Genomic DNA, 25,968 nt, shown 5'->3' with positions numbered 1-25,968 from the left:
TGACATCTCTCCATTATTAACCAGGCTTAATGTCACCTTACATTAGCAAGGTAACATTAACCCCTTATTACCCCATAACCCACCGCTACTCGGGAGTGGGAAGAGAGTGGCTAAGTGCCAGAATAGGCGCATCTTACAGATGTGCCTTTTCTGGGGTGACTGGGGGCAGATGTTTTTAGCCGGGGGGGCAATAACCATGGTCCCTCTCTAGGCTATTAATATCTGCCCTCAGTCACTGGTTTTCCCACTCTGGCGAAAAAAATTGCGCGGGAGCCCACGCCAGTTTTTTCCGTGATTTAACCCTTTATTTTAGCACCTAGAGCTCCCAAATTTTGCACACACAAACTACTAACATTATTAATGAGGAATATGTAAAAAATATAACGGATATGAAATGGTTTACTGTATGTAAATCATGTCTCATATCCTGTCGGGTTTGATAAGGAGATAGCAAAAGCCGGCAATTGAATCACCGGCTTTTTTTGCTATCTAGCTCTGTATTAAACATAAATATATATATATATGTGTGTGTGTGTCAATGACATATACATATATCTACCTATACTCTGTGTAGACATTTATTCTATCTACTAGATGGTGGCTCGATTCTAACGCATCGGGTATTCTAGAATATGTATGTAGTTTATTTATGAAGATTTCTGAATAATGCAATGAATACACAGGATTCGGCTGGCCGGGGGTGACCAATTAGCGAAGCGTGGTTCAAATCCCGCGCCAAGTCGCGGCTGAACTGCGTTTGACGATGATTGTTCGCAGCCGGACCGGCGCGACCAATCAGTGAAGCCAGGGCCAGCTCAAGGTTTTTTAGGGCCCCGGGCGAAAGAGTCTCACAGTTCACGTAGCATATAACAGCCCATGTAGTATATAGCACATCCACGTAGTATATTGCACAGCCACGTAGTATATAGCACAGCCACTTAGTATATAACACAGCCACATAGTATATTGCACAGCCACGTAGTATATTGCACAGCCATGTAGTATATAGCAAAGCCACATAGTATATAGCATAGCCCACGCAGTATATAACACAGCCAAGTAGTATATAGCACAGCCACGTAGTGTATAGCACAGCCACGTAGTATATAACACAGCCCATGTAGTATATAGCACAGCCCATGCAGTATATAACACAGCCCATGCAGTATATAACACAGCATACATAGTATATAGCACAGCCCACGTAGTATATAGCACAGGCCACGCAGTATATAACACAGCCCACGTAGTATATAACACAGCCACGCAGTATATTGCACAACCCATGTAGTATATTGCACAGCCATGTAGTATATAGCACAGCGACGTAGTATATAACACAGCCCACACAGTATATAACACAGCCCACGCAGTATATAACAAAGGCCACGTAGTATGCAACACAGCCCATGTAGTATATAACACAGCCCATGTAGTATATAGCAATGTGCGCACCATATCCCTATTAAAAAAATAACTAAAATAAAAAATAGTTATATACTTACCTTCCGGCGGCCCCTGGATCCAGCCCAGGCCTTTAGCGATGCTCCTCGCGACGCTCCATTCCCAGTAATACCTTGCAGAAATACCCCATGATGATGTAGCGGTCTCGTGAGACCGCTATGTCATCTCCGGTCATTGCCACAATGCATTTTTGGGACCGGAGCTTTGCGAGGAGCGGGAAAGGCTGCCGCGGACGCTGGAAGGTGAGAATATAATGATTTTTTTTTATTATTATTATTATTTTTAACATTATATGTTTTTACTATTGATGCTGCATAGGCAGCATCAATAGTAAAAGTTGGTCACACTTATAGGGTTAGTAGCAGCATTAACGGACTGCGTTATGCCGCGGTGTAACGCAGTCCGTTTAACGGACTGCTAAAATGCTATGTGGGCGCTGACTGGAGGGGAGTAGGGAGGGGCCAATTCGAGGCCAGACTGTGCCTGTCGCTGATTGGTAGCGGCCGGCTGGGTGTGACCAATCAGCGACGCGGGATTTCCGTTACAGACAAACAGACGGAAGTGGACCTTAGACAATTATATATATAGATTCTATTCTAACCTGTCAGTGTGATTTTACTGTACACCGCACTGAATTACCGGCTTTTCTATAGAACACTGGTGTGTATTTATCGCAAGTCACACGCATGGTCCTTGTGTAATCTGTATTTTTCTCGCCCCCATAGACTTTCATTGGCGTATTTTTGGAGAAATATATGGCTGATGGGAGCTGCCTCATAGAGAAACATTGGTTCATGTGCAATGCGTTGATTTTGTGCCTCTCCCTCGTCCGTATTCCTCTCTAGTGTGACGCCGGCCTTAGACTGAGACCTGATGGTGGGGCTAGAGCTAAAGGCCGACAGTCACGACCACCTGCAGTCACCAATGAGCGCATTCATTTTCAGTAATGTTGACATTTTTTGCAAATTTGTGGCTTTTGGCCACGATGGTAGTGCAGTGTGTGAACGTAGCCTAACTTGTCTTGTTTTGGTTTTAACATGAAACCCACGAGGGGGAAGTGTATCAACGCTTTCTCACCGGTTTTTTTTTAGCATCAAAAGTTGCACATTTTTTCCGCACACTACTTCTTTGCAAAAAACAAGCAACAGTTTGGGATTTTACACCTCCCCAATTTTAAAAAATGGGTGTAATTGGGGCTTTGTTAGCTATGCAAATAAGATTCAAACCATACAAAGTCACACAGAAAGGTGCAAGTTTACTCTACTAAGGGGAGACGAAAAATGGAGAGAATCATTTCTAGGCTAGAGTGTCATATGTATGTATATGCAAAATTTATCAAAGTGCAACATTTCCATAAGTTTGGTGCAAATAATGGCAACACAGCCACAAGGACACAGACTTCAAGAACTTGTCTCATTAGAACTCCCTCCCTTTGTGTTTGGCCATGGGCCCTGTTTTTGCAGACCGTCACACTGGATAAAAATAATATGAGTCTGAATTCACAATACTAAGACAATGTGTCCTTGCATCCTGCAGTGGCCAGCAAGGGTCCTGTATATGGATATCACTAATATTTGTGTATGATAAATTATTCGACACCAGTAATAACTTATATCAGTGAATTTCTCAGAGAATATCGCTGACTTGAAAGGGAATTAAACTTTTGAATAATTTTTTTATATGTTCTGATCACTTTAATTCTGTGCAGACTGATGGGGGTCCTGGCATTGTGCTCCTGCCTTGTGAGCTGCGCATTCACTTTAAGGCTGGGGTCACACATGGCGTAAGACAATACGCCACGTATTATACGTCCGTACTACGGCCGTAATACGGAGAAATGTTCCCAAAATAGTGATCCGTAGTCAGGGTGTGTCAGCGTATTTTGCGCATGGCATCCTCCGTATGTAATCCGTATGGCATCCGTACTGCGAGATTTTCGCGCAGGCTTGCAAAACCGACATCTAATGGATTTATGTGCTCAAATGTTCGGGAAAACATATATACAGTATATATATATATATATATATGTCATTGTGACACATATATATATATTCTGTATTTAGATTTCAATCAGCGCGATATCTGTGAACAGCCGGTAATTCAATTGCCGGCTTTTCATTTCTCCTGCACAAACCCGACAGGATATGAGACATGGTTTACATACAGTAAACCATCTCATATCCCCCTTTTTTTTGCATATTCCACACTACTAATGTTAGTAGTGTGTATGTGCAAAATTTCTGCGCTGTAGCTGCTAAAATAAAGGGTTAAATGGCGGAAAAAATTGGCGTGGGCTCCCGCGCAATTTTCTCCGCCAGAGCGGTAAAGCCAGTGACTGAGGGCAGATATTAATAGCCAGGAGAGGGTCCATGGTTATTGGCCCCCCCGTGGCTAAAAACATCTGCCCCCAGCCACCCCAGAAAAGGCACATCTGGAAGATGCGCCTATTCTGGCACTTGGCCACTCTCTTCCCACTCCCTGTAGCGGTGGGATATGGGGTAATGAAGGGTTAACGCCACCTTGCTATTGGAAGGTGACATTAAGCCAGATTAATAATGGAGAGGCGTCAATTATGACACCTCTCCATTATTAATCCAATTGTAGGAAAGGGTTAAAAAACACACACACATGATTGAAAAGTATTTTAATGAAATAAACACAGCGGTTGTTGTAATAATTTATTGTTCTCTCAAATCCATTTGCAGTCCCTCGCTTGGCAACATAATAAACGCACAAGATACATACCTTCTGATGTACTGTCAGGTCCAACGATGTAATCCATCTGAAGGGGTTAACTAATATTACAGGCAGGAGTGTTATGACCCCAATGGCGAGGGTCTCAGAGGAACGTGGAAGTCTGCAGAATACAAAAATCCAGCTCATAGGGCAGTGGTAACTGGGTTGACCATATATCTACTCCTAACGCCAACACTAGAAGTAGCCGGGGATCATTCCTACGTTGATTCTAGATGATACGCGCCAGCCGGAGAATCTAGCTACCCCTAGTAGAGGAAAACAAAGACCTTTCTTGCCTCCAGAGAAGGGGACCCCAAAGCTGGATAGAAGCCCCCCACAAATAATGACGGTGAGGTAAGAGGAAATGACAAACACAGAAATGAACCAGGTTTAGCACAGAGAGGCCCGCTTACTGATAGCAGAATAAAGAAAGGTAACTTATATGGTCAACAAAAACCCTATCAAAATCCACACTGGAAATTCAAGAACCCCCGAACCGTCTAACGGTCCGGGGGGAGAACACCAGCCCCCTAGAGCTTCCAGCAAAGGTCAGGATATAGATTTGGAACAAGCTGGACAAAAATACAAAACCAAAACAAATAGCAAAAAGCAAAAGGCAGACTTAGCTGATATAACTGGAACCAGGATCAGTAGACAAGAGCACAGCAGACTAGCTCTGATAACTACGTTGCCAGGCATTGAACTGAAGGTCCAGGGAGCTTATATAGCAACACCCCAAACTAACGACCCAGGTGCGGATAAAAGGAATGACAGAAAAACCAGAGTCAAAAAACTAGTAACCACTAGAGGGAGCAAAAAGCAAATTCACAACAGTACCCCCCCCTTAGTGAGGGGTCACCGAACCCTCACCACGACCACCAGGGCGATCAGGATGAGCGGCATGAAAGGCACGAACTAAATCGGCCGCATGAACATCAGAGGCGACCACCCAGGAATTATCCTCCTGACCATAGCCCTTCCACTTGACCAGGTACTGAAGCCTCCGCCTGGAGAGGCGAGAATCCAAGATCTTCTCCACCACGTACTCCAACTCGCCCTCAACCAACACCGGAGCAGGAGGCTCAGCAGAAGGAACTACAGGCACAATGTACCGCCGCAACAAGGACCTATGAAATACATTGTGAATAGCAAACGACACAGGAAGATCCAGACGAAAAGATACAGGATTAAGGATTTCCAATATCTTGTAAGGCCCAATAAAACGAGGTTTAAATTTGGGAGAGGAGACCTTCATAGGAACAAAGCGGGAAGAAAGCCACACCAAATCCCCAACGCGTAGTCGGGGACCCACACCGCGGCGGCGGTTGGCAAAGCGCTGAGCCTTCTCCTGTGACAACTTCAAGTTGTCCACCACATGATTCCAGATCTGCTGCAACCTATCCACCACAGAATCCACCCCAGGACAGTCAGAAGGCTCCACATGACCCGAAGAAAAGCGAGGATGGAAACTAGAGTTGCCGAAAAAAGGCGAAACCAAGGTGGCGGAACTAGCCCGATTATTAAGGGCAAACTCAGCCAACGGCAAGAATGTCACCCAATCGTCCTGATCAGCAGAGACAAAACACCTCAAATAAGCCTCCAAAGTCTGATTGGTTCGCTCCGTCTGTCCATTAGTCTGAGGATGGAAAGCAGACGAAAACGTCAAATCAATGCCCATCCTACTACAAAAGGATCGCCAGAACCTGGAAACGAACTGGGATCCTCTGTCTGACACAATATTCTCAGGGATGCCGTGCAAACGAACCACGTTCTGGAAAAACACAGGAACCAGATCGGAAGAGGAAGGCAGCTTAGGCAAAGGAACCAAATGGACCATCTTGGAGAAGCGATCACATATCACCCAGATAACGGACATGCCCTGAGATAGCGGAAGATCAGAAATGAAATCCATGGAGATATGTGTCCAAGGTCTCTTCGGGACAGGCAAGGGCAAGAGCAAACCACTGGCACGAGAACAGCAAGGCTTAGCTCGAGCACAAGTCCCACAGGACTGCACAAATGACCGCACATCCCTTGACAAGGAAGGCCACCAAAAGGACCTGGCCACCAGATCTCTGGTGCCAAAAATTCCCGGGTGACCTGCCAACACCGAGGAATGAACCTCGGAAATGACTCTGCTGGTCCACTTATCCGGGACAAACAGTCTGTCAGGTGGACAAGACTCAGGCCTATCAGCCTGAAATCTCTGCAACACACGTCGCAGATCCGGAGAAATAGCTGACAAGATAACTCCATCTTTAAGAATACCAACAGGATCAGCGACTCCAGGAGCATCAGGCACAAAGCTCCTAGAAAGAGCATCGGCCTTCACATTCTTTGAACCTGGTAAATACGAGACAACAAAATCAAAGCGGGAGAAAAACAATGACCAGCGGGCCTGTCTCGGATTAAGGCGTTTAGCAGACTCGAGATACATCAGATTTTTGTGATCAGTCAAGACCACCACACGATGCTTAGCACCCTCGAGCCAATGACGCCACTCCTCAAATGCCCATTTCATGGCCAACAACTCCCGATTGCCCACATCATAATTTCGCTCGGCAGGCGAAAATTTCCTAGAGAAAAAGGCACAAGGCTTCATAACAGAGCAACCAGGGCCTCTCTGCGACAAAACGGCCCCTGCCCCAATCTCCGAAGCATCCACCTCAACCTGAAAGGGAAGTGAGACGTCAGGCTGGCACAAAACAGGCGCCGAAGTAAACCGGCGTTTCAACTCCTGGAAAGCCTCCACGGCAGCAGGAGCCCAGTTAGCTACATCGGAGCCCTTCTTGGTCATATCCGTCAAAGGTTTCACAATGCTAGAAAAATTAGCGATAAAACGACGGTAGAAGTTAGCGAAGCCCAAGAACTTCTGAAGACTCTTAACTGACGAGGGCTGAGTCCAATCAAGAATAGCTCGGACCTTGACTGGGTCCATCTCCACAGCAGAAGGGGAAAAAATGAACCCCAAAAAGGGAACCTTCTGTACACCAAAGAGACACTTTGAGCCCTTGACAAACAAAGAATTTTCACGCAAAATTTTAAAGACCAACCTGACCTGCTCCACATGCGAATCCCAATTATCAGAAAAAACCAAAATATCATCCAGATAAACAATCAAAAATTTATCCAGATACTTCCGGAAAATGTCATGCATAAAGGACTGAAAAACTGAAGGCGCATTGGAGAGCCCAAAAGGCATCACCAAGTACTCAAAATGACCTTCGGGCGTATTGAATGCGGTTTTCCATTCATCACCTTGCTTAATGCGCACAAGGTTGTACGCACCACGAAGGTCTATCTTGGTGAACCACTTGGCACCCTTAATCCGGGCAAACAAGTCAGACAACAGCGGTAAAGGATACTGAAATTTGACAGTGATCTTATTTAAAAGCCGATAATCAATACAAGGTCTCAAAGATCCGTCCTTTTTTGCCACAAAAAAGAATCCCGCACCAAGAGGGGAAGAAGACGGACGAATATGTCCTTTTTCCAGAGACTCCTTGATATATGAACGCATAGCGGTATGTTCAGGTACCGACAGATTAAACAGTCTTCCCTTAGGAAATTTACTGCCTGGGATCAAATCTATAGCACAGTCACAGTCCCTATGAGGAGGCAGTGCACTGGACTCAGACTCACTGAAGACATCCTGATAATCAGACAAATACTCCGGAACTTCCGAAGGCGTAGAAGAAGCAATAGACACAGGCAGGGAATCCTCATGAATACCACGACAGCCCCAACTTGAGACTGACATAGCCTTCCAGTCCAGGACTGGATTATGGGTCTGTAACCATGGCAGCCCTAAAACGACCAAATCATGCATTTTATGTAAAACCAGGAAACGTATCACCTCGCGGTGTTCAGGAGTCATGCACATGGTAACCTGAGTCCAATACTGCGGTTTATTTGCTGCCAATGGTGTAGCATCAATACCCCTAAGAGGAATAGGATTTTCTAATGGTTCAAGAGTAAATCCACAGCGCTTAGCAAATGAGAGATCCATGAGACTCAGGGCAGCACCTGAATCTACAAACGCCATGACAGGATAAGATGACAGTGAGCAAATCAAAGTTACAGACAGAATAAATTTAGGTTGCAAATTACCAACGGTGACAGGACTAACAACCTTAGCTATACGTTTAGAGCATGCTGAGATAACATGTGTAGAATCACCACAGTAGTAGCACAAGCCATTCCGGCGTCTATGAATTTTCCGCTCATTTCTAGTCAGGATTCTATCACATTGCATTAAATCAGGTGTCTGTTCAGACAACACCATGAGGGAATTTGCGGTTTTTCTATCACATTGCACCGAATTAGGTGTCTGTTCAGACAACACCATGAGGGAATTTGCGGTTTTTCTATCACATTGCACCGAATTAGGTGTCTGTTCAGACAACACCATGAGGGAATTTGCGGTTTTGCGCTCCCGCAACCGCCGGTCAATTTGAATAGCCAGTGCCATAGTATCATTCAGACCTGTGGGAATGGGAAAACCCACCATAACATTCTTAATGGCTTCAGAAAGGCCATTTCTAAAATTAGCGGCCAGTGCACACTCGTTCCAATGTGTCAGCACGGACCATTTCCGAAATTTTTGGCAATACACTTCAGCCTCGTCCTGCCCCTGAGACATAGACAGCAAGGCCTTTTCTGCCTGAATCTCAAGATTGGGTTCCTCATAAAGTAAACCGAGCGCCAGAAAAAACGCATCAAGATCAGCCAATGCCGGATCTCCTGGCGCCAGCGAAAAAGCCCAATCCTGAGGGTCGCCCCGTAAGAACGAAATAACAATTTTTACTTGCTGAGCAGAATCTCCTGATGAACAGGGTCTCAGGGACAAAAACAATTTACAATTATTCACGAAATTCCTAAACTTAAACCTGTCTCCGGAAAACAGTTCAGGAATCGGTATTTTAGGTTCTGACCTAGGATTATTGATAACATAGTCTTGTATGCCCTGCACACGAGTAGCCAGCTGGTCCACACTTGTAATCAAGGTCTGGACATTCATGTCTGCAGCAAGCATAGCCACTCTGAGGTAAAGGGGAAGGAGAAAAAAAAAACTCAGAATCTTCTTTCTTATAATCCCTCTTCTGCAATGCATTAAACATTTAATACTGGCCTGGCAAACTATTATGACCCCAATGGCGAGGGTCTCAGAGGAACGTGGAAGTCTGCAGAATACAAAAATCCAGCTCATAGGGCAGTGGTAACTGGGTTGACCATATATCTACTCCTAACGCCAACACTAGAAGTAGCCGGGGATCATTCCTACGTTGATTCTAGATGACACGCGCCAGCCGGAGAATCTAGCTACCCCTAGTAGAGGAAAACAAAAGACCTTTCTTGCCTCCAGAGAAGGGGACCCCAAAGCTGGATAGAAGCCCCCCACAAATAATGACGGTGAGGTAAGAGGAAATGACAAACACAGAAATGAACCAGGTTTAGCACAGAGAGGCCCGCTTACTGATAGCAGAATAAAGAAAGGTAACTTATATGGTCAACAAAAACCCTATCAAAATCCACACTGGAAATTCAAGAACCCCCGAACCGTCTAACGGTCCGGGGGGAGAACACCAGCCCCCTAGAGCTTCCAGCAAAGGTCAGGATATAGATTTGGAACAAGCTGGAACAAAAATACAAAACCAAAACAAATAGCAAAAAGCAAAAGGCAGACTTAGCTGATATAACTGGAACCAGGATCAGTAGACAAGAGCACAGCAGACTAGCTCTGATAACTACGTTGCCAGGCATTGAACTGAAGGTCTAGGGAGCTTATATAGCAACACCCCTAACTAACGACCCAGGTGCGGATAAAAGGAATGACAGAAAAACCAGAGTCAAAAAACTAGTAACCACTAGAGGGAGCAAAAAGCAAATTCACAACACAGGAGCCCTGCTAATGCAGCTGTGCTCCGTGCCTGTAATCCCCGGCGAATGAATGAAATGTAGGTCATTGACCTACATTTCATTCATTCGCGGTGAGGCGCCCTCTGGTGGATGTTCTCATGAACTGCAGCCTGGGAACTTTTTCCCACGCTCCAGGTCATATGAGGACATCCACCAGGGGGCGCATCACCGCGAATGAATGAAATGTAGGTCAATGACCTACATTTCATTCATTCGCCGGGGATTACAGGCACGGAGCACAGCTGCATTAGCAGGGCTCCTGCCTGTAATATTAGTTAACCCCTTCAGATGGATTACATCGTTGGACCTGACAGTACATCAGAAGGTATGTATCTTGTGCGTTTATTATGTTGCCAAGCGAGGGACTGCAAATGGATTTGAGAGAACAATAAATTATTACAACAACCGCTGTGTTTATTTCATTAAAATACTTTTCAATCATGTGTGTGTGTGTTTTTTAACCCTTTCCTACAATTGGATTAATAATGGATAGGTGACATAATTGACGCCTCTCCATCATTAATCTGGCTTAATGTCACCTTCCAATAGCAAGGTGGCATTAACCCTTCATTACCCCATATCCCACCGCTACAGGGAGTGGGAAGAGAGTGGCCAAGTGCCAGAATAGGCGCATCTTCCAGATGTGCCTTTTCTGGGGTGGCTGGGGGCAGATGTTTGTAGCCACGGGGGGGCCAATAACCATGGACCCTCTCCTGGCTATTAATATCTGCCCTCAGTCACTGGCTTTACCGCTCTGGCGGAGAAAATTGCGCGGGAGCCCACGCCAATTTTTTCCGCCATTTAACCCTTTATTTCAGCAGCTACAGCGCTGAAATTTTGCACATACACACTACTAACATTAGTAGTGTGGAATATGCAAAAAAAAAGGGGATATGAGATGGTTTACTGTATGTAAACCATGTCTCATATCCTGTCGGGTTTGTGCAGGAGAAATGAAAAGCCGGCAATTGAATTACCGACTTTTCACTAACACCGCTGCGTATTTCTCGCAAGTCACACTGCTGGTCCGTGTGGAATCCGTATTTTTCTCGCCCCATAGACTTTCATTGGCGTATTATTTGCGCAATACGCTGACAAACGCAGCATGCTGCGATATTGTACGGCCGTAGAACGCCGTATAATACTGAACCGTAATATACGGCTAATAGGAGCAGCCCCATTGAGAAGCATTGTGCCGTATGTAATGCGAGTTTTACGTACGTAGTTTTTGCGCTCTTACGTACGTAAAACACGCATGTGTGACCCCAGGGTCTTTCCAACAATCTGCGGGGGTCTCATGACTCAGAGTCCCACCAAAGTACATACAATTAAAATGGCCTGAAATATAAAAAAGTATCCAAAAGCTACTCTTTCACATCCAAACTCTCTGGCTCGGTTCTAGCTGGCTTACATTCCTGCCTAAGCTCCATGGATTGGTCATAACTGGAAACATTTGTTCTTTGAGTTCAGGAGAGTAAATTGAAAGCAGAGGCACAGACGTGTCCCCAGTATACTATGTGTGGGCGTACTCAAGGAAACCCTAGTGAGAAAATGTCATATCTATAATTTAGCACACATGCTCAACACTCCTGCAAGGATTCTATTTCAGGACCTAGTTTTTGCAGGACAGTAACTTACCCAAGACCTAAATAAAAATAATGCAAAACACTATTTATAAGCAGATATAGATTAAATCGGCAGGTTAATAGCATTCTGAAGCCATTTAGCCACTGTACTGAAAGTCTGGCTGTCTGGAGGAAATGAACTTTTTTCCTCCCGGCAACCTCTGACTTTCGGCCATAGAGGTGTGGTTAGCGCGGCTTCCTTCACCGTTCAGTACATAGTGAGCTATAACCATGCCCCAGCACTGGCAGCCATCTCTGCACTGATGCAATGCTGAGCCAACTCTCAGTCAGTGCCAGGGTGCTATACTGATCAAGCAAAAAGTGGAGTAGCCACAAACCACCAATAAGTTGAAAACTATTTATTAAAGAAAAACATAAAACATAAATGCCATCAGTATACAAATATGTCAACATAAAGAGGAAAAATGGTGGAGGGCAAAGGGTAGATCCAGCAGGTAAAGCAACACTCAATGTGCTGTGTACCTACAGTGCGTTGCAAAAGTATTCGGCCCCCTGGAACTTTTCAACCCTTTCCCACATATCATGCTTCAAACACAAAGATACCAAATGTAAATTTTTGGTGAAGAATCAACAAGTGGAACACAATTGTGAAGTTGAACGAAATTTATTGCTTATTTAAAATTTTTGTGGAAATTCAAAAACTGAAAAGTGGGGCATGCAATATTATTCAGCCCCTTTACTTTCAGTGCAGCAAACTCACTCCAGAAGTTCACTGTGGATCTCTGAATGATCCAATGTTGTCCTAAATGCCTAATGATGATAAATATAATCCACCTCTGTGTAATCAAGCCTCCGTATAAATGCACCTGCTCTGTGATAGTCTCAGGGTTCTGTTTGAAGCACAGAGAGTATCATGAAGACCAAGGAACACAACAGGCAGTTCCGTGATACTGTTGTGGAGAAGTTTAAGGGTACGTTCACACAGGACTTTTTTGCTGCTTTTTTTTGCTGCTTTTTTTTATGCTAATTTTCAGCTGCTTTTTACAGTACCAGTAAAGCCTATGAGATTTCAGAAATCTCATGCACACACGTTGGTTTTTTGTTTGATCAGTTTTTTCTGCTTTGCTGCTTTTTTTGGACATAGGGCATGTCACTTCTTTCAGCGTTTTTGCAGCGTTTTTGCAGCGTTTTTTCACCCATTGACTTGAATGGGTGATGAAAAAAACGCTGCAAAAACGCTGAAAAAACGCATGTAGCATTATTTGCTGCTTTTTTTGTGCAGAAAATCATGGCCAGCAGGAAGGGATCTCACAGCCAAGAGCTTAGGGGTGTGGTTAGTGAGGTGTGAAGAGCCATTGTGAGCCATTGTGAGGTGTGAAGAGCCATTGTGAGGTGTCCTGATTGTGATCTATTGTGAGGGAGTTCCTGGTAGTGAGGTGTGAAGAGCCATTGTGAGCCATTGTCAGGTGTGAAGAGCCATTGTGAGGTGTCCTGATTGTGATCTATTGTGAGGGAGTTCCTGGTAGTGAGGTGTGAAGAGCCATTGTGAGCCATTGTGAGGTGTGAAGAGCCATTGTGAGGTGTCCTGATTGTGATCTATTGTGAGGGAGTTCCTGGTAGTAAGGTGTAAAGAGCCATTATGAGGTGTCCTAGCAGCTGAAAATTGGCATAAAAAAAAGCAGCAAAAATCTGCAGCAAAAATCTGCAGCAAAAAAGTCCTGTGTGAACATACCCAAAAAACGCACCAAAAACGCACCAAAAAAACGCACCTAAATTAGCATAAAAAAAAGCAGCAAAAAAAAGCAGCAAAAAAGTCCTGTGTGAACGTACCCTAAAGCTGGATTTGGATACAAAATGATTTCCAAAACTTTAAACATCCCAAGGAGCACCGTGCAAGCGATCATATTGAATCGGAAGGAGTATCATACCACTGCAAGTCTACCAAGACCTGGCCGTCCCTCTAAACTTTCATCTCAAACAAGGAGAAGACTGATCAGAGATGCAGCCAAGAGGCCCATGATCACTCTGGATGAACTGCAGAGATCTACAGCTGAGGTGAAACAGTCTGTCCATAGGACAACAATCAGTCGTACGCTGCACAAATCTGGCCTTTTTAGAAGAGTGGCAAGAAGAAAGCCATTTCTCAAAGATATCCATAAAAAGTGTTGTTTAAAATTTGCAACAAGCCGCCTGGGAGACACACCAAACATGTGGAAGAAGGTGCTCTGGTCAGATGAAACCAAAATCAAACTTGTTGGCAACAATGCCAAACGATATGTTTGGCGTAAAGGCAACACAGCTCATTATACTGAACACACCATCCCCACTGTCAAACATGGTGGTGGCAGCATCATGGTTTGGGCCTGCTTTTCTTCAGCAGGAACAGGGAAGATGGATAAATTGATGGGAAGATGGATGGAGCCAAATACAGGACCATTCTTGAAGAAAACCTGTTGGAGTCTGCAAAAGACCTGAGACTGGGATGGAGATTTGTCTTCCAACAAGACAATGATCCCAAACATAAAGCAAAATGTACAATGGAATGGTTCACAAATAAACGTATCCAGGTGATAGAATGGCCAAGTCAGAGTCCAGACCTCAATCCAATCGAGAATCTGTGCAAAGAGCTGAAAACTGCTGTTCACAAACGATCTCCATCAAACCTCACTGATCTCCAGCTGTTTGCCAAGGAAGAATGGACAAGAATTTCAGTCTCTCTATGTCCAAAACTGATAGAGACATACCCCAAGCGACTTGCAGCTGTAATCGCAGCAAAAGGTGGCGCAACAAAGTATTAAGTTAAAGGGGCCGAATAATATTGCACGCCCCACTTTTCAGTTTTTGAATTTCCACAAAAATTTTAAATAATCAATAAGTTTCGTTCAACTTCACAATTGTGTTCCACTTGTTGTTGATTCTTCACCAAAAATTAACATTTGGTATCTTTATGTTTAAAGCATGATATGTGGGAAAAGGTTGAAAAGTTCCAGGGGGCCGAATATTTTCGCAAGGCACTGTACATAGTTAAGCTCGAATGTATTGAATGGCACAATAACCATAAGTGTAGAGTGGAGCAGAAACAAATAGGTCATGTACAGTATTGCTTACCCTTAGTTGTTCCCAGCATTGCGCTTTACTGGACAGAGAGCTCAGATGATGCTCCTGGGATCTGTTGTAGCCATTCTTCCAACTTAGGGGTCACTGCTCCAAGTGCTCCTATCACCACTGGAATCACTGTTGCCTTCACCTTCCACATCTTCTCCAGTTCTCCTTTGAGGCCTGGTATTTCTCCAGCTTCTCACATTCCTTCTTTCTGATGTTGCTCTCACTTGGCACTGCCACATCTATTACCATTGCTGTCTTCTGATCCTTGTCTGCTATCACAATGTCTGGTTGGTTAGCCAACACCTGCTTATCTGTCTGGATCTTGAATATCTATATAGTGCATAGCCAGGGAGCCCCCTTTAAGGTACCTTCACACGAAGCGACGCTGCAGCGATAGCGACAACGATGCCGATCGCTGCAGCGTCGCTGTTTGATCGCTGGGGAGCTGTCACACAGTCAGCTCTCCAGCGACCAACGATACCGAGGTCCCCGGGTAACCAGGGTAAACATCGGGTTGCTAAGCGCAGGGCCGCGCTTAGTAACCCGATGTTTACCCTGGTTACCAGCGTAAAAGTAAAAAAAACCAAACAGTACATACTCACCTGCGCGTCCCCCAGCGTCTGCTTCCTGACACTGACTGAGCTCCGGCCCTAACAGCACAGTGGTGACGTCACCGCTGTGCTTTCACTTTCACTTTAGGGCCGGCGCTCAGTAAGTGTCAGGAAGCAGACGCTGGGGGACGCGCAGGTGAGCATGTACTGTTTGTTTTTTTTACTTTTACGCTGGTAACCAGGGTAAACATCGGGTTACTAAGCGCGGCCCTGCGCTTGGTAACCCGATGTTTACCCTGGTTACCAGTGTAAAACATCGCTGGTATCGTTGCTTTTGCTTTCAAACACAACGATACACGGCGATCGGACGACCAAATAAAGTTATGGACTTTATTCAGCGACCAGCGACATCACAGCAGGATCCAGATCGCTGCTGCGTGTCAAACTAAACGATATCGCTAGCGAGGACGCTGCAACGTCACGGATCGCTAGCGATATCGTTACAAAGTTGTTTCGTGTGAAGGTACCTTTAGCAACACCATAGAATGTCTACAGGAAAACCCTGCTGGTACTGTGCGCTTATGGGGCCCTGTTCTGGCATGGTTTATAGAGGGTCTGGGGGTTGACTTCCTGGCACTGTTTAGAGGGTCATCCTGACGGTACACTTTTTTCTTTCATTATAAATGTGTGGCTTGGACATTTGTGGAGAGGGGGGGTTCACATATTATTTCTGGAAAACACATTCCATGCCAAATCTCCCTGAAAATTATTTCTAAAATGAGGCAAGTATGGATGAAGCCTAGTGTTAAGTCTCAGACACCCCAAGTGACAGAAATAGCTGCCATCTGTCATTTGTTTCCTTCATACAAGCTCCAGCCATACAATTATGTCACAGCTTTGCTGTAAAATAACCATTTTAATTTCTCCAGAGATTTTTAGGATTTCGACTTGGCATTTACCAATGGAAAATGTCATATTAAATCCAGACAGTCAAGCCACATGTTTTAATAAATGACAGAAATATATCTTCTACCCTTGGATTTCTGGCTCACATATTCCAGACTCCCCTTCTTTGCAAATCAAATATTGAGCTGCAAAATGTCATTGGAGTAAATCTATGAATACTGTAATACTTGGGCATTTTCTCGGGGCGCAGTTTAACCATAGTTTCCACTACCTACTATATTGTGTGCTGCCCCAGTGCTTCTGCTCCAGTGGTTATTAGAAGGACCCGACATGATAAGACCTGCATATTAGTAACCTGACCCTTAGTGGTCCAGCGACTGAATAGACAGGACATCATAATGGAGGGCGCGGTGGGGTTGGAGCAGCAGACGACCGGAGTGACGAGAAACACTAATTGTTTTATTTTGTAGCAGAGCCTTCCTCTTGGCGAAGATTGAACAATTATGGAAAACATCTCTCAGTTGCCCACACATAGTATTTAACCCCTTCTCTTTTAATCTAATTTTCATCTTTGCGCTTTTGTTCTTTCCTCAACTTCTTCGCGAACCATATTTTTTTTATTTTTCCGTTCGCATAGCTGTAAGACGGTTTGTTTTTTTGTTTTTCCATCGGTTTAGTTGAGTGGTGGCTTGTTTTGTGTGTGACAAGCTGATAGTTTAATTGAAACCATTTTTTACGTGTTGATTTTTTAAAATTTGGATTTCATTTTAGAAGAGTACAGACCAAAAGACTGCATTTTAGGCAATTTGTTTTTCTCATTAAGACATTTACCAAATAGGTTAATTAATTGAATATTTTGATAGATCAGACTTTTCTAAACTCTGCAAGATGTTTTATTATTTGTTTTTATTATTTTTAAAACTTTATTTTTTACTTTTTTTTTTAGATTTCTTATGGGACTTGAACCAGCATTTGTCCTATTACCTATACTATATAATGCAATACCACAGTATATATCGGCCTCCTTAGAAGCTCAGCATATGAGTCTCCTACCTCACTATGCTCCTGTTAGGTTATGTTTCCACGGTCAGGATTGCATCAGGATTTGCTCAGGATTTGACGCAGGTAAAATCTGCACCAAATCTGCACCTGAGGTCACTGGCAGGTCACCTGCGTTTTTGATACATTTTTACATGCGTTTTTTATGCGTTTTTCGTGCGTTTTTTTTTCATGCGGATTTGTGTGTTTTTGTAATCTAAATAAAGATATAAAAAAAAGAATTGTGATGTAATTTGTTGTCTAACCTCTTCATTTACATACTCCATTGAAGAATAATATTTAGACACACAGATAGATATATCTATCTATCGTATCCATCTATCGATATATCTATTATCTACTGATATATCTATCTATAAATATATCTATCTATTTATACATAGATATATCTATAGATAACTAGATAGATATATCGATAGATAGATAATAGATAGATATGATAGATAGATAATACCAAGCCCGATGTTTAGTAATAAACATAATAAAATGTTAATAGTTAGGCCGGGATCACACAGGCGCGAAACTCGGACGAGTCTTGCATCTTAATACTCGACACTGCCGTCGGCACTCGGGAGCGGAGCATGCGGCTGCCTGAATTTCTATGCAGCCGCACGCTCTGCTCCCAAGTGCAGGCGGCAGTGTGGGTTTTAAGATGCGAGACTCGTCCGAGTTTCTCGCCTGTGTGATCCCTGCCTTAAATTAAGACACACACACGAAATCTGCGTTAGGCCGGGGTCACACTTGCGAGAAACTCACACGAGTCTCTCGCCTCAATACCCGGCACTGCCGCCGGCACTCAGGATCGGAGTGAGTGGCTGCATGTATTTTGGTCCCGAGTGCCGGCGGAAGAGGTGGCTAGTGAGGCAAGAGACTCGTGTGAGTTTCTCACAAGCGTGACCCCGGCCTTAATCGCAATAGGCTTAATTTAAAAAAAAAATTTGAAAAAAAAAATGGCATGGGCTCCCGTGCAATTTAATGCACCAGAGAGGGAAAGCCAGTGACTGGGGGACCGATGTTTGTAGCCTGGGAAGGGGTTAATACCCATGGAGCTTCCCAGGCTATATCAGCCCGCAGCTGTATATTTAGCCTTTACTGGCTATAAAAATAGGGAGACCCCCCCAAAAAAAATGACGTGGGGTCCCCCTATAATTTTTAGCCAGAAAGGCTACACAGACAGCTGTGGGCTGATATTCATAGCCTAGGGAGGGACCATGGTTATTGGCTCCCCTGGCTACAAATACCAGCTCCTAGGTTCCCCAGAAATGGTACATCTGTAAGATGCACCAATTCAGGCACTTAGCCTCTCTCTTCCCACTGCCCTGTAGCGGTGTCATATGGGGTTAATGTCAACTTTGTAAGGTGACATTAAGCCAGCTTAGTAATGGAGAGGCGTCAATAAGACACCTACCATTACTAATCCTATAGTTGTGAAAGGGTTAATAAAACACTCACATGCAGAATAAAGTATTTTAATGAAATAAAACACCACACAGTTTTGATATCTTTATTGTACGCTCATTCCTGCGATGCCCTCGTTCTCCTGATAAAAAATAATAAACCAACAGTATACTCCCTGTGTCCAACATAGTCCATTTAATAACGAGTGTCCCACAACGAGTCCAGCTCTGCTACATCTGGATGCCTGACATCCAGACATAGCAGAGCTTGTAGATGACCGCCAGAGATAACTCTCCAGCGACCACCTACACTACAGTGCTCTCACGATCAGCTGACCGTGAGAACCAGACTAGTGACCAGAGATAACCCCCGGTCACGTGCACGACAGTTCTCGCAGTAAACTAAGTTATCGCGAGAACTGCAGTGGAAGCGGACTTCCGGCGGTGGGACGGGTATGCCCGCATGTAAATTAGTAGACATGCGTAGTAATTTACGCAGTTACTATGCATGTGACTAATCATTAGATGCGGATTTACCGCATCTAATGATAGTCTATGGTAAATTTATGGTGCGGTGACGGAGTGTCGCCACATTGTAAACAGACAAGCTGCGTTCTGAAAAGACGCGCCGCATGTCCGTTTACGTGGGTCTGACGCAGTCGTCTTTTAACACATAGTGGAGACGGGATTTCATTAAATCCCCTCCACTATGCTGTAACATCTGGACACTGCGTGTTTGACACTGTGGCTCTACACAGCATCAAACACGCTATGTTTCCTGACCGTGGAAACGCACCCTTAATCCCTGGTCTGTCCCCTCCCCCACCAAATGGAGCCTTGGAAAGAAATGTAATGTGAACAAAACAACACAGGGATAATAGAAACCCTCTATTATACAAAAGCATCAACCAACAATAGGAAGGAGGATAGGGATAGGGGGGAATAAACTAAAAGGGAACAGGGATCAGGAGATAAACACACACCTACTACAGAACACATTCACAACAACTTCTCTCCAAAACACTCAGCTTAACCACACTGCATAGGAAGACAATTCTTCAACAGCAACAACAAACTCCTATTCAGCACAGCATCTCCTAAGATCAAACAAGCAAATCTTTCACTGGCAAGACAGAGGGTCTGGCCAGGTCTTATAGGAACAGTTAAAGACCAGATCAGAAGCAGCTGAAATGGAGCTGCAAGTTTTTGACCAGCATAGAAAGGGTCGTTAACCTCTTCAGCACCATCTTCCACTTCAGATCTCCCAGGATGGTGTGACACACTCATAACACTGGTGTGGACGGACGGGGTTAGGTTTCTCAGCTCGGCTTCATGCTAAATCTAAACGTCCTGAATGTGTCAGAACTGCTGCACCCAGTAAACTAAGTGATACATTGTTGGATTCACCTTCTATTTGCCTACACTATGCTGCTCTCAGAAGAGGTAGCGAAAACCCGCTGACATATTCCCTTTAAAGGGATTGTACAAGTTTGGAAGTTTTTCCCTTATCTATGACATAGTGGTTAATTTCTCGATGGCTGGGGGTCCTACATGTGGTTCTCTCACTTATCTTTTGAATGGGGCTCTGAAGAGCTTGGTCTGAATGGAGCATAGGTCAATCTCATGTAACTCGGCTCTATCCATTCTCTACGAGACTGCTGTGAAAAGCACTGAGTCTGCAAAAAGCAATGAGTCTGCAAAAAGCACAAACGTATGAACAGCACCATCACATGGATCATAATGGGTACATTTGTGTACGTGGGTTTGGGATAAATACAATTTTTTACTTTTTTTTTTTAAATGGAAGTGCTGCCATTTTTCATTCTACGTATTTTATTGTTGCACCCAAATGTTTTTGATTAGTGCTGCTTTATACCCCCTTTTTGGGGGTATTTTACATACACAGATAAACAAAATCACAAACATGGAAGCAGCACTTCAAAGTTAGGTTTTGAAAAATTGGATTTGCTCCCGTTTTTTTGGGAGGTTTTGCATGCAAAACATTTTGGCGACAACCTTAGGAGCCTTTCACTCATCTTTGCATGGAAAAGTGCTGCTTTTCTTTTTCCATTTCTACAGTAGATAAATACAGATGCATAGAATCCAGGAACAGGAGGCAATACTCCTTTATTCACCACTACATTGTGGGTGTAAAGGAGTCCTTTTTCTTTCATGGTTTTTGGAGAGCTGCCTCTTCCTGTTCAGGGGATTGGATGGATAGATGATAGATAGATAGATAGATAGATAGATAGATAGATAGATGTGCCCCTAATAGACAAATCACAGTATAGCACTGCCTGTTCTCTGCCTTCCTTCCCCATCTCCATGTACTCACAGGGCAGGGACCTCCCGGATGAACAGCCGGTGGCTTTCCGTGTCGCTCGCTCATGTAGTTGGTGATGTCCTCAGAAGATCACATTGTCTGGCATTCTCAGCCTGCCTTGGGTACAGTCAGTCTCGTCTGCTCAGATTCTCTCAGCTTCCCTTCAGTCTGAATGTTTTCATTTGCTTTTGCCAAACATATTTTTCTAATGTTGTAATTGGCTTTGAGCTCTTTACTTGTTACGTCACAAAGGAAATCAGCCTTCTAAACAGATGGCTGGGAGTATGCGGACCCCTCCATACTACACAGCAGATATACAGGTCCTTTTCAAAAAATTAGCATATAGTGTTAAATTTCATTATTTACCATAATGTAATGATTACAATTAAACTTTCATATATTATAGATTCATTATCCACCAACTGAAATTTGTCAGGTCTTTTATTGTTTTAATACTGATGATTTTGGCATACAACTCCTGATAACCCAAAAAACCTGTCTCAATAAATTAGCATATCAAGAAAAGGTTCTCTAAACGACCTATTACCCTAATCTTCTGAATCAACTAATTAACTCTAAACACATGCAAAAGATACCTGAGGCTTTTAAAAACTCCCTGCCTGGTTCATTACTCAAAACCCCCATCATGGGTAAGACTAGCGACCTGACAGATGTCAAGAAGGCCATCATTGACACCCTCAAGCAAGAGGGTAAGACCCAGAAAGAAATTTCTCAACAAATAGGCTGTTCCCAGAGTGCTGTATCAAGGCACCTCAATGGTAAGTCTGTTGGAAGGAAACAATGTGGCAGAAAACGCTGTACAACGAGAAGAGGTGACCGGACCCTGAGGAAGATTGTGGAGAAGGACCGATTCCAGACCTTGGGGAACCTGAGGAAGCAGTGGACTGAGTCTGGTGTGGAAACATCCAGAGCCACCGTGCACAGGCGTGTGCAGGAAATGGGCTACAGGTGCCGCATTCCCCAGGTAAAGCCACTTTTGAACCATAAACAGCGGCAGAAGCGCCTGACCTGGGCTACAGAGAAGCAGCACTGGACTGTTGCTAAGTGGTCCCAAGTACTTTTTTCTGATGAAAGCAAATTTTGCATGTCATTCGGAAATCAAGGTGCCAGAGTCTGGAGGAAGACTGGGGAGAAGGAAATGCCAAAATGCCTGAAGTCCAGTGTCAAGTACCCAGTCAGTGATGGTGTGGGGTGCCATGTCAGCTGCTGGTGTTGGTCCACTGTGTTTCATCAAGGGCAGGGTCAATGCAGCTAGCTATCAGGAGATTTTGGAGCACTTCATGCTTCCTGGCACCTGCTCACAGTGCCAAAACCACTGGTAAATGGTTTACTGACCATGGTATTACTGTGCTCAATTGGCCTGCCAACTCTCCTGACCTGAACCCCATAGAGAATCTGTGGGATATTGTGAAGAGAAAGTTGAGAGACGCAAGACCCAACACTCTGGATGAGCTTAAGGCCGCTATTGAAGCATCCTGGGCCTCCATAACATCTCAGCAGTGTCACAGGCTGATTGCCTCCATGCCACGCCGCATTGAAGCAGTCATTTCTGCCAAAGGATTCCCGACCAAGTATTGAGTACATAACTGAACATTATTATTTGATGGTTTTTTTGTTTGTTATTAAAAAACACTTTTATTTGATTGGACGGTTGAAATATGCTAATTTATTGAGACAGGTTTTTTGGGTTATCAGGAGCTGTAGGCCAAAATCATCAGTATTAAAACAATAAAAGACCTGACAAATTTCAGTTGGTGGATAATGAATCTATAATATATGAAAGTTTAATTGTAATCATTACATTATGGTAAATAATGAAATTTAACACTATATGCTAATTTTTTGAGAAGGACCTGTACATCCCGGCACTATGGAACAGATCCAGGAGTCTACATTCGCTTTACACATAGCTTTCCAATCATTTACATTTTTATTATGATATACGGTAGTTATTTAGGAATAACTTGAGCTCAAGTTTTTGGAGTATTTTTATTAAATATTTTGAAGAAACTTTACATAAATCAATGGAGTGAATGTAAGAAACTTTAGTAATAAATATTACAAGAAAAATCTGCTACTTTCTCGACTTATGAGTCTCTTCTACTTAGCTTCTAGTCGAATTCAACATTCACACTATCAGTATTTGGTCCATTTCTTACATCAGTATTTATAAGCCAAAACCCGGAGTGGGTGAAAAAAGGCAGAATGCAGAAGTGGCTTACAAATACTGATGTAAAATACTGACCAAATACTGAACGTGTGAATGTGGCCTTAGGGTTAGACCACAGGCGCATATTGTGTATAAAGTAGGTAATATGTATACTGATGTGTAATTGCAATCTTTACATTAAATTTTAGCATTCACATGCAGGACATAACTAAACTTCCCCAAATATCTGTAGCACAATCTTGGCCGGTATTTGTAAATTGTCCTATTTGGGGTCATAAATCTATCTAATGCATAGGAAAGTTAAAAAAAAACAAAAGCAGCACTCCTTTACAGAATTAGAAAAACTGTCGTTTAATAGCCCATTGAGGCTCAGGAGCATTTTGGTTCTGTTGAACTGGGCCGGGACGAGGTGTAGCTACCTGCCTAGGGTGCACCTCCTGCCTACCAGATGGGGGCAGACTTTAGAAAAAAAATTCCTGAATGGCTGCAGCCGCCGGACACATTCCTGCAGCTGCAGAGGGGAGGGATACGAAGAAGGGAGGGGCTGTGCTGATGGGGGAATAAAATGAGGTGCTGTGAAAATGGGGGGAATAAAATGAGGGGCTGTGCTGATGGAGGGTAATAAAATGAGGGGAGGGGCTGTGCTGATGGGAGAATAAAATGAGGGAAGGGGCTGTGCTGATGGGTGGAATAAAATAAGCTGCTGTGCAGATGGGGGAAAAAAATTAGGTGCTGTAAAAATGGGGGGAATAAAATGAGGGGCTGTGCAGATCGGGGAATAAAATGAGGTGCTGTGAAAATGGGGGGAGTAAAATGAGGGGCTGTGCTGATGGGGGGAATAAAAGAGGTGCTGTGAAAATGAGGGAATAAAATGAGGGACTGTGCTGATGGGGGAATAAAATAAAGGTGCTGTGCAAATGGGGGGAATAAAATGAGCTGCTGTAAAAATGGGGGGAATAAAATGAGGGGCTGTGCTGATGGGGGGAATAAAATGAGGTGCTGTGAAAATGGGGAAAATAAAATGAGGAGCTGTGCTGATGGGGGGAATAAAATGAGGTGCTGTGCAGATCGGGGAATAAAATGAGGGGCTGTGCTGATGGGGGAATAAAATGAGGGGCAGTGCTGATGGGGGAATAAAATGAGGTGCTGTGCAGATGGGGGGAATAAAAAGAGGTGCTGTGAAAATGGGGGAATAAAATGAGGGACTGTGCTGATGGGGGAATAAAATAAAGGTGCTGTGCAAATGGGGGTAATACAATGAGGTGCTGTGAAAATGGGGGGAATAAAATGAGGAGCTGTGCAGATAGGGGAATAAAATGAGGGGCTGTGCTGATGGGGCAATAAAATGAGGTGCTGTGCAGATGGGGTGAATAAAATGAGGTGCTGTGCAGATGAGGGGAATAAAATAAGGTGCTGTGCAGATGAGGGGAATAAAATAAGGTGCTGTGCAAATGGGGGGAATAAAATGAGATGCTGATGGGTGGAATAAAATGAGGGGCTGTGCAAATAGGGGGAATAGAATGAGGTGCTGTGCAAATGGGGGGAATAAAATGAGGGGCTGTGCTGATGGGGGAATAAAATGAGGGGCTGTGCTGATGGGGGAATAAAATGAGGGGCTGTGAAAATGAGGGAATAAAATGAGGGACTGTGCTGATGGGGGAATAAAATAAAGGTGCTGTGCAAATGGGGGGAATAAAATGAGCTGCTGTAAAAATGGGGGGAATAAAATGAGGGGCTGTGCTGATGGGGGGAATAAAATGAGGTGCTGTGAAAATGGGGAAAATAAAATGAGGAGCTGTGCTGATGGGGGGAATAAAATGAGGTGCTGTGCAGATCGGGGAATAAAATGAGGGGCTGTGCTGATGGGGGAATAAAATGAGGGGCAGTGCTGATGGGGGAATAAAATGAGGTGCTGTGCAGATGGGGGGAATAAAAAGAGGTGCTGTGAAAATGGGGGAATAAAATGAGGGACTGTGCTGATGGGGGAATAAAATAAAGGTGCTGTGCAAATGGGGGTAATACAATGAGGTGCTGTGAAAATGGGGGGAATAAAATGAGGAGCTGTGCAGATAGGGGAATAAAATGAGGGGCTGTGCTGATGGGGCAATAAAATGAGGTGCTGTGCAGATGGGGTGAATAAAATGAGGTGCTGTGCAGATGAGGGGAATAAAATAAGGTGGTGTGCAGATGAGGGGAATAAAATAAGGTGCTGTGCAAATGGGGGGAATAAAATGAAATGCTGATGGGTGGAATAAAATGAGGGGCTGTGCAAATAGGGGGAATAGAATGAGGTGCTGTGCAAATGGGGGGAATAAAATGAGGGGCTGTGCTGATGGGGGAATAAAATGAGGGGCTGTGCAGATGGGGGAATAAAATGAGGGGCTGTGCAGATGGGGGAATAAAATGAGGTGCTGTGAAAATAAGGGGAATAAAATGAGGGACTGTGCTGATGGGGGGAATAAAATAAGGTGCTGCGCAAATAGGGGGAATAAAATGAGGTGCTGTAAAAATGGGGGGAATAAAATGGGGCTGTGCAGATGGGGGGAATAAAATGAGGTGCTGTGCATATGGGGGAATAAAATGAGGTGCTGTGAAAATGGGGGGAATAAAATGAGGGGCTGTGCTGATGGGGGCATAAAATGAGGTGCTGTGCAGATGGGAGGAATACAATGAGGGGCTGTGCAGATGGGGAATAAAATGAGGTGCTGTGAAAATGGGGGGAATAAAATGA

At 44.1% G+C, this 25,968-nt stretch overlaps 1 protein-coding gene across 1 annotated transcript in view; it reads right to left on the bottom strand.

Moving 5' to 3' along the window:
* The window catches only part of C1QTNF2 (C1q and TNF related 2), a 33,721-nt gene extending 12,467 nt beyond the window's left edge, over positions 1-21,254 (bottom strand). Inside the window, exon 1 of the mRNA XM_077266124.1 lies at positions 21,059-21,254. The gene's annotated coding sequence lies outside the window, so the exon portion shown is untranslated. The remainder of the gene's footprint in view (positions 1-21,058) is intronic.
* Positions 21,255-25,968: the final 4,714 nt, after the last annotated feature.

This window comes from Ranitomeya variabilis, chromosome 5 (assembly GCF_051348905.1).
Source record: "Ranitomeya variabilis isolate aRanVar5 chromosome 5, aRanVar5.hap1, whole genome shotgun sequence".
Lineage (NCBI taxonomy): Eukaryota > Metazoa > Chordata > Amphibia > Anura > Dendrobatidae > Ranitomeya > Ranitomeya variabilis.
This window is presented reverse-complemented; position numbering and strand designations above follow the sequence as displayed.